A 10,804-nucleotide genomic window follows, 5' to 3' on the forward strand; every position below is an offset into this window, starting at 1 on the left:
AATCTTAGCCTTTAAGTCTGGAATTTCTTGGCCAGCATTAGGGAGACAAGCTGCCTGATAGATCCTTGCTTTTTGGCAATGGAATGTGATCTTGCCTGAAATAATCTTTTCTTTCATTTATGACTTCTTTGTTCCATGTCTTTTCTGCTATTTAGAAGCTTCTTTCCTTCAGCCTTCTGGAGTGTTTTTCTATAGGCTACATAAGAGGCCTTTATTCATTAATTCCTAAATCACTGAAAGTGAAAACAGTTAGACATTTGAATTTTCTCAGTTGAATCTTGTTCTTTTAATACTCAAAACTGGAGATGACTTTAATGTACAGCAAGCTAGAAAGAGTAAATAAAGCATGATACATATTCATACAATGAAACAATATAGATCAAAATAAGGCACTATTATTATATGTATTAACATGGATGGCTCTGACAAATATAAAATTGAGAGAGAAAGAAAAATGCATAGGAATAATTCTATGTAAATAGAATCCAAAAAACTTCCCAAATTAGACTTTGGTTTAGAAGTTAGAGCAGAAATGATCTCTACAGAAGAAGAATGGCCAGTAATTAGGAGAAAACAAAAGAGAGACTTCCATTTTGCTAATAATACTTATTTCTTGACCACAAAATCGATAAAACAATTGATTAATTGATGAACTTTGATGATTTGTGTTTATGTGTTTATACTTAACTAAAAATATTTATATTTAAATATTGTGTCTCCTAGAGAGTGATTAATTTCTATGGTTTTATATATTAGTTAATTGGTATTTAAAATATTTTACATTTTCCTTGGGTTTACACTACTCTTAATGTAAGCATTTTTAAAATCAAAATTGGTTAGCAAAGCATTAAAATGATCATTAAAAGAATGTAAAGGAAGCTACAGGTAGGGTTAAAATATTTATAACACATATAACTAACAAAATGATCAATCTGAAATATAAGAGAAATTTCTGTCAATAAGAAAAAATACAGACAACCTCATAATAGGATTGCCAAATGCCTAATAAATATAATGAACAGATTTTAACTTGAATGAAAGTCAAGGCAATTCAATATGAAACCACAGTATAATATCACTAGACAACCACCTGAAAGAGTAAATTAAAAAAAAATAAAAATGAAAATACTTGACAATGCCAGTGAAAAGAACGTCTAATACTTAATACTTTAATTAGACAAGTGCAGTAACAGAAAGTCTAATACCCTGCAAATGGGAATGAAAACAGCTACAATCATTTTGGAAAACTATTTTATATTATCTTCTAGGGCTGACGATAGGCCTGGTCATTTCATCCCTATACTTGTGCCCTAAGAAATACATACAAGAATATAGCGTTGATATCATTGGCATCATTGGATCATTAGTGTTGGCATAACCCATAGCTTACTATACAGAAGTGAAATGAAAGCAAATTAACTAAAGATACTTTCAACCACATGGATGCATCTAAAAAGATGTGAGAGGTCCAGGTCAAAATGATGGAATAGGAGGATCCTGTCCACACCCCCTCCCATCAAAATTATTTCTAATATAGAAAAAATCTTATGAGAACATCCCAAAGACTGGTAGAATAGCTTTTCTACAAGTAAGGACAGTTCAGTTCAGTCACTCAGTCGTGTCTGACTCTCTGCGACCCCATGAATCGCAGCTCGCCAGGCCTCCCTGTCCATCACCATCTCCCGGAGTTCACTCAAACTCATGTCCATCGAGTCAGTGACGCCATCCAGCCATCTCATCCTCTGTCGTCCCCTTCTCCTCCTGCCCCCAGTCTCTCCCAGCATCAGGGCCTTTTCCAATGAGTCAACTCTTCGCATGAGGTGGCCAAATTACTGGAGTTTCAGCTTTAGCATCATTCCTTCCAAAGAACACCCAGGGCTGATCTCCTTCAGAATGGACTGGTTGGATCTCCTTGCAGTCCAAGGGACTCTCAAGAGTCTTCTCCAACACCACAGTTCAAACGCATCAATTCTTCGGCACTCAGCTTTCTTCACAGTCCAACTCTCACATCCATACATGACCACAGGAAAAACCATAGCCTTTTCTAGACGAATCTTTGTTGGCAACGTAATGTCTCTGCTTTTGAATATGCTATCTAGGTTGGTCATAACTTTTCTTCCAAGGAGTAAGCATCTTTTAATTTCATGGTTACAGTCATCATCTGCAGTGATTTTGGACAGCCTATAGTAAAATAGGTAAGAGGGTCAGAGATACTGTCTGGTCAGTATCCACACTCTTGATCCAACAACCCACAAATAGAAGGTATATCACAATTGTGGAGTTCCTCCTTTGAGGAGTGAGGGGTCTAAGACTCACATCAGGCTCCTCAGCCTGGGAGACATGCACCAAGAAATATGAGCCCACCTATTGCCTGGCTTTGAAAGCAAGTGGGGTTTACATCAGGAGAGCCAGAAGGCTATGGGAAAACAAGACTTTGAACCTGCATGTGAACTCATTTTCAGTCCCAGAATAGAGGCATCAGCTTTAAAGTGCTTGGGTCATATTAAAAGGCGATTTGTTGACTTATTTTAGAGTGTATGCCAGAGGGGCAGGAATTTGGTGTAACTTTCTCCAAGGAGGGAAACACTGGAAAGTGCAAATGATATGTCTGATAAGAGGTTAATATCAAAAATATGTAAAAAACTCACACAACTCAATATGGGGGGTGGCATATCTGATTATTAAATGGGCAGAGGACCTCAAAAGATTTTTCCAAAGAAGATATATAGATGGCCAACAGGTAGATAAAAGATGCTCAACATCACTAACTATTAGAGAAAATCAAATCAAAACTTCCAGACGGTATCACCTCTCTCTGGTCACAAGGGTCATCATTAAAAATTTATAAGTAACAAATGCTGGGGATGATGTGGGGGAAAGGGAATCCAAGGACACTTCTGATTGGAATGTAAACTGATGCAGCAAGTATGGAAAACAGTATGAGAGTTTCTCAAAAATTAAACATAAGAAAAACTATACAACTCAGTACTCCATTTCTGGGTATATAATTCACGAAAATGAAAAGAGTAATATGAGAAGATCTATGCACCTATGCACCTAGTATTCATAGGTGCATTATTTACAGAAGCAACTTATGTGTCCACTGATAGATGAATGGATTAAGAAGATGTGGGTATGTGTGTGTATTTATATTTGGTACAACATGGATGGACTTAGAGGGTAATATGCTAAGTGAAATAAGTCTAACAGAGAAAGATAAATACTATATGGTTATATTTATTTGTGCAAACTAAAATAACAGAACAAATGAACAAACAAAACAAAATAGAAACTGACTCAGATAATAAGGACAAAGTGGTAGTCACCAGAGAGCAGGTAACTGGGAAGGTTGGGCAAATTAGGTAAAGGTGATTATTAAGTACAAACTTCAAGTTATAAAATAAAGAGTGAGTCCCAGATACATAATCTTAAGCATATAGAATACAGTCAGTTCAGTTCAGTCTCTCAATCATGTCCGACTCTTTGCGACCCTCTGATCCGCAGCATGCCAGGCCTCCCTATCCATCACCAATTCCCAGAGTTTACCCAAACTCATGTCTATTGAGTCAGTGATGCCATCCAACCATCTCATCCTCTGTCATTCCCTTCTCCTCCTGCCCTCAGTCTTTGCCAGTATCAGGGTCTTTTCAAATGACTCAGCTCTTTGCATCAGGTGGCCAAAGTATTGGAGTTTCAGCTTCAACATCAGTCCTTCCAATGAACACCCAGGAGTGATCTCCTTTAAGATGGACTGGTTGGATCTCCTTGCAGTCCAAGGGACTCTCAAGAGCCTTCTCCAACACCAGTCAATCATATGCAGTATGTTTGTGTGGTGACAGATGATTATTAGACTTACCATGGGGGATCAATTCATAGTACTTATAAATGTAGAATCAGTATGTTGTAAACCTGAAACTAATATAATATTGTATGAAACTATATTTTAATACAGAAATAAAAAGGAAAAATTAGTGATTTTCCAAAGAATTAAGTATTAGACAAGATGAAAATCAAGCCCCCAAAGAAATATTTTATTATTCAACTTTTATGAAGAACAACAACATCATCAAACAATGACAATAAAATAAGAGCTGAAAATTAAACAGAGTGTTTGGGTCTGCTTAATTTGGTGGCAAAACCACTAACAACAAACATACAGAAAAACAAGGAAGTGATTCCTATAAAATGGAAGAAGCTTTCCAGTGTGCTATGGTAGGACAGTCCAATGACTGGGGAAAGAAGCTGGGAGAGGTATTTTGGTTAACGGTAATGTTATAACTTTTGACCTTTCTTTTAATTATTTGGTTTTTACACTAGCTAATTCATGGCATTGTTTAAATTTTCTGTCTTTTTCTGAGTGTTATACTATTATTAATTAGTAACATGTTGTAAACAAAAAAGAAAACCTGTAGAAAGGTTTGTTGTTGTTGTTGTTGTTGTTGTTTTTTACTGTAGCAAATAAAAGATCAAGAGCCTAAGTGAAAAGGGAAAAGCAGATTGCTTCATCTGAGATCTTGGAAAATCAACTGAATGTAAGTAAATTCAGGAAATTTTAGAATACACAATGAACTGAGTGGTTATGCTATTATAAAATGTCCTTTTCCTTCAAAATCAAAGATCCATTTGGGTAAGTAATTATCCTAAAAAAACCCAGCGACTTTGATGTGAAATAGCTATTTTCAGTTCAGTTCAGTCGCTCAGTCATGTCCAACTCTTTGTGACCCATTAACCGCAGCACGCCAGGCCTCCCTGTCCATCACCAACTCCCAGAGCCCACCCAAACCCATGTCCATCGAGTCGGTGACGGTCCAACCGTCTCATCCTCTGTTATCCCCTTCTCCTCCTGCCCTCAATCTTTCCCAGCATCAGGGTCTTTTCAAATGAGTCAGCTCTTCGCATCAGGTGGCCAAAGTATTGGAGTTTCAGCTTAAACATTTGTCCTTCCAATGAACACCCAGACTGATCTCCTTTAGGATGGACTGGTTGGATCTTCTTGCAGTCCAAGGGACTCTCAAGAGTCTTCTCCAACACCACAGTTCAAAAGCATCAATTCTTCAGCTCTCAGTTTTCTTTATAGTCCAACTCTATATTTTGCCATAGGACAAAGGTAAATGCAGGACCACACACAAAGTGGGTTTGCAGGAGCAAAGTTTCTCAAAGAAGAGTCAGAACAGTGTTTAGCATCTGGGGTGTGGGTCCTTCACTTCCTCTTGTCCACTCTAGGCCTGAAGAATGACGTCTAGCAGACATGGCTCAGACTCTGGAAGAGGAAACATGACCATGTGTTCTGGATTTTGTAAATTGCCCGATTAAAGAAACACCAGCTCCTCCCACGGCTTGATCACCAGTCAGGTTACTGTAGCAGCAGGCCTTAACAGAACTTTTGCTCCAGCCCTCTTTTGTCCATTCAGGATTTGTGGTTACAAATTGTGTGTAAGAGAACCATCTCATTCTTTGTGTGATTAGGGAGCTTATTCCAAGCCTTGCAGTTGCAGCTTTACAATATGGCATGGTAGGAACAGAATGTCTCATACACCAGCTATGATTCTGGACATGATCATGAATTTGGGGGACCCTGAACAACCACCTTAAGCACTAGGCCCTAGTGGGTTTCCATGGAGATTTACATGAGGCTAATACATTTTATGGCAGACTGTCTAACAGAACACTGGTTGTCAAGTTAATCCTTGTGGGGTATACCTGATTCAAACCCATGAGTCTTCTAATACACCGTATTGGAGAAATTAAGAAATAAGTTTTAGGTATTGAAAAGGCAAGTAAGGATAATGTTTTGCTGTGGACCTTAGCTTTGTTTGCCAGGTAATATCCCTCCCTCCTTTTTTTTAAACAATGTATTTCCTTCAGATGCCACTTTTCCCCATTCTCATCCTATGTGCTTTATACAGGGAATGATCCTTTTCCTCAAATTTCAGGATAGGTTAGTGGGCCCATCGGAATCAAATAAAAAGTTCCCAGCCCACTGAACTGCAAGATACAATTCTGATCACAATGCCAATGTGTGTGAGATATTCCCAATACCACCAAACAATTCTCTGCAAAACTAGATTTTTGCTCAGTTGTGTCTGACTCTTTGTGACCCCATGGATTGCAGCCTGCCAGGCTCCTCAGTCCATGGAAATCTCCAGGTAAGGAGATTTAGGAGGCAGCCACACCCTTCTTCAGGGGATCTTCCTGACCCAAGAATTGAACAGCAGTCTCCTGCACTGCAGGCACATAATTTAACTTATTTCAATTCTGACAGTATCTACTGGGAGATAGCATCAGACCATAGGTTAAGGGTTCAGTTCTACAAGACTATACCACCCCTCAACTTCAGACATCAATTACAAATGCAGATGTGTGCTGCTGACTGACTGGTTTTAGACTGAATGTTCTAAGGATGCCCTCCTCAGGTTCAACTAATTTGTTTAGTGGCTCACAGAACTCAGAGAAACATTTTACTTACTAGTCTGTTTATAACAAAAGAATATAACAAAAATGGAAAAGATGAATTGGCCTGGTATAGGGAAAAGGTGTGGAGCTTCTATGAAGCCCCTGCCACTCTCCCTTAATCTTCACATGTTTCTCAACCCAGAGGCTCTCCAAATCCTGTCCTTTTGAATTTTTAAATAGAGACTTCCTTACATAGGCATAATTGATAAAAATTATTGGCCATCAATGATTGAATTCAACCTCCAGCCCCTCAGTCCTCCAAGAAGGTCATACGGTGCAATGGAAAGCTCTGGTTTTCTAATCACAGGGTTGGTTTCTTGGCAACCATGCCCTGTTCTTAGGATCTTTCCAAAAATCACTTCATTAACATTGGAAAAGATAGCTTTATTGCTCTCTGTCCATTTCCCTGGTGGCTCAGGCAGTAAAGAATCTGCCTGTAATGCGGGAGACCCAGGATTAATCCCTGGGTCAGGAAGATGCCCTGCAGAAAGGAATGATTACCCACTTCAGTATACTTGCCTGGAGAATTTCATGGACAGAGGAATCTGGAGTGCTAAAATTCATGGGGTCATAGAGTCGGACATGACTGAAGTGACTGAGCATGCACTCCTGCTTAGGAAAATACCAAAGTTTGTTGACCTCTGAAAGACAAAATGACCCATTATTTTACCACCAAAATGATTTTATTTGGGAAAAACAGAATTGCAATTCAGGGCAATCAAGCTTTGAGGAACCACAGGCAAATCCAGAGAACAGAGGAGAAGGGCTTGCTTTTCCAGAGGAAAGGAGGAAATTAGGGAGTGCTGTGGTGGATGCGTCTGTCTGGATGGAGACCAGGGCCAGTCTATTGTTGTTGGATCAGAAAATCTTTCTTCCTCTTGGGGTCTATAAGTTGAGGTGAGTGTCATCCGAGTGAGCTCTCCCCTTCAGAGTTTCAATGAATTTCCCTTTATTCATTTTCACAGGCTTTAGGAGCTCTGTGCAGGAGTAGTGGACAAAGACCAAACATATATTTCTTTTTATAAATCACAGCATCACACAAGCCATGACAAGTATGTAGGTCTGGAGCTTCTGGGAATCATCATCCTTGCCAACATATTAAAAACATCTTCCTGAGAATTACTGTGACACAGAAGGAAGCAGAGCCAAGAAATGGAGAAATGTGTTCATGACTGTAAGGTTTGATTACCTGAGTCTAGCTGCCTAACTCTGGTGTACTCATAGGCTTTTCAGTTACATTGGTCAATAAATTTTATTTTATGCTGAATCTAGTTGGAGTTGGATTTTTGTCACTTTTAGCGCCCAAATCTTGACTAATGCATGGAAGAAAAGATTCTATGGCACTTAAGGGAGTTATTTAATAGGCTGATTGTGTTAAGTTATACAGAGAGATTATGAATTTACAGAGATGGTCATTATAGAGTTGAGATGCAGTGAGAGCAAGAGTGGAAGGCTGAAAAAGTGTATGAGAGTGCTTGTGGGTACAAGTACACCATAGTTGGGGTGTGAAGAAATTTCCCTGCATGGTGAGTTTCAGTTGTGGCTGGGATACTTTGGGAAAGACTGGACATGAATGCAGGAGAAATTTTATGGGAATAAGGAAGCCAAGGAACTCTGTGGCTAAACCTTTTTGAAAAAGTAGAATATGCTTTTCCTATTCTTCTTTACTCATTCAGATTCACATTGTTACAATACCTTTCACTCCAACAAGTCACCAAACCTATCTGTGCTTCTGTTGCTTATTACATCTTTGTTGCCAGATTCACTCAGCATGTGAGTGTGCACTAAGTCGCTTGAGTCATGTCCAACTCTGTGACCCTGGACTGTAACTTGCCAGGCTCTTCTGTCCATGGGATTTTGCAGGCAAGAATACTGAAGCGGGTTGCCATTTCCTTCTCCAGAGGATCTCCCCAACCCAGGGATCAAACTCATGTCTCTTATGTCTCCTACTTAGACAGGCAGTTTCTTTACCACTAGCGCTACTAGGGAAGCCACTCACTTGGCATGGTCCACTCTTATTTATTACTACATCATTTGAAAACATTAAACTCTCCATGCTTAAAACAATTTCTAGTCTCATGGTTTTCTTGGCCCTGTCTGTTCTGATTTTCCTTTTATCTACCCATTTTTTCTCAGTCTTCATCCTGCATTTCTTACATGAAACCCACTCTTTAATTATCAGTGCCTTCTGCAGTTTGATCTTTACTCCTTTATTCTTTCCACTATATGCAGTATTTCTGAAAATTCTTATCATTTCTAGTGACTTCAACTATTCTCCAGAAACTGGAGATGCCCAAGAGTCCTTTAGTCTAAGGCTTTTCTTTATCTGTTATTTTTCTATTTGAAATATCACTCTACATCACTGCCCAAATGCTCCATTGTTACCACAACATGTAAATATCTTAAACTATACTTGTTACCAATTTTTTTGTTTTTCACATATGGTGGTGGTGGTTTAGAGGATGGAATCTTACCTTCTCAATTTGTCTTTTTATGCCCCAATTCCTGCTTAACTTTCTGACACTATAATATATGAATTGCAGTCCCCCAAACAGTTCATGTTCTCTCATCTTTGTATCATGTGCTCTTTGCTATCTAGTCCCCTGCTGTTTGCTTATCACCACTTTTTACAAAGTCCCCTTCAGTTGTCACTTTCAGAATATCTAGTAAAGTCCTATGTTTAGGGTGGCCGAGGATTTTCATCCTGTGTGCCTCTTAATATGATGTGAGCACCTAGGTGCAGATCACAGTATCCTACGTATGCCTATCAGTGCACTGCATTTGTTTTAAGCACTTTTGAGAGCTTTTTGTTTTTATATCCTCAGAGACTTGACAAAATACCTGATGCTCACTTAGCCTTGAAAGAAATAAAGAAGGAAGAAAAGAATGTGGTGAGGGGAAGAGGGAGGAAAGAAGAAAACAGATGTAGACACCTTGATGAGGATGTTTAATTATCCAAAATAGATAAATGCGGATAAGTTTTAGAGAACTGCAGCCCTAAATTTGCTTTCTTTTAGCAGTAGCTGACATAGCCCCTGCTAAAGGAAATTACAGAGTGCTTGGGTTTGAATCTCATCTTAGAAGACGTTCACAATTTGGCTCTGACACAATACCTTGAGCAAGTTACACAACCCCTTCGTGTCTCAGTTTCCTCATATATAAAATTGTATCACTAATAGGGTATAGCTTTAGCATTTTTATGAGCATTAAATAAGTTTGTACAGGTATACCTCATTTTATTGCACTTTGCTTTATAGCATCTTGCAGCTACTATGTTTTTCAAACATTGAAGTTTGGTGGCACCCTGCATTGTCAAATGATGGTTAGCAATTTTTAGTGATAAAGTATTTTTTAATTGAAGTATGTACACTGTATTTTCAGACATAATGTTATTTCATACTTAATGAAGTACAAGGTAGTGTAAACATAAATTTTATATTCATTAGGAGACTAAAACAATCTTGTGACTCATTTTATTGCAGTATGTGGTTTATTGTGGTGGTCTGGAATTGAACCAGCAATATCTCTGAGATATGCCTGTATTCATAAAATGCTTAAAATTGTGTTGACACAAGAAACAAAATAAAGGTTTAACAAATAAATAAAGGAGTGGATTTGGGGGAATTTGGTATATAATTTGTGGAATATTTCTCTAAAACTACTCATTTGTTCTGTGTTTGTGTGTTTGTGTCTGTGTTAGAGTCCACTGAAGAACTAACTTCAATGTCATTGGCCACCAATAAATATATTTTTATATAAAAGTGTTATATTCCATTACAGGCAAAATAAACATCTCAAATTTTCCACATTAAAATGGAAAATTATCAATTTTGGGACATTTCTTATTATATTTTGAAAATGGAGAAATACTTGATTCCAAAGATTATGATCCGACTTCAAATAAGTGTCTTCACAACATAGAATTATGAAGAGAAGAATATTTAATACTGTTCTTTTGTGTGCCCTTCAGAGTCTTTGTTTTTTTTTTTTTTTATTTTATTTTATTTTTTATTTTTTATTTTTTTTAATTTTAGTTTTTTATTTTTTAAATTTTAAAATCTTTAATTCTTACATGCATTCCCAAACATGAACCCCCCTCCCACCTCCCTCCCCATAACAACTTTCTGGGTCATCCCCATGCACCAGCCCCAAGCATGCTGCATCCTGCGTCAGACATAGACTGGCGATTCAATTCACATGATAGTATACATGTTAGAATGTCATTCTCCCAAATCATCCCACCCTCTCCCTCTCCCTCTGAGTCCAAAAGTCCGTTATACACATCTGTGTCTCTTTCCCTGTCTTGCATACAGGGTCGTCATTGCCATCTTCCTAAATTCCATATATATGT

The sequence above is a fragment of the Ovis canadensis genome, chromosome 17, assembly GCF_042477335.2.
Source record: "Ovis canadensis isolate MfBH-ARS-UI-01 breed Bighorn chromosome 17, ARS-UI_OviCan_v2, whole genome shotgun sequence".
In the NCBI taxonomy this organism is placed as follows: Eukaryota; Metazoa; Chordata; class Mammalia; order Artiodactyla; family Bovidae; genus Ovis; species Ovis canadensis.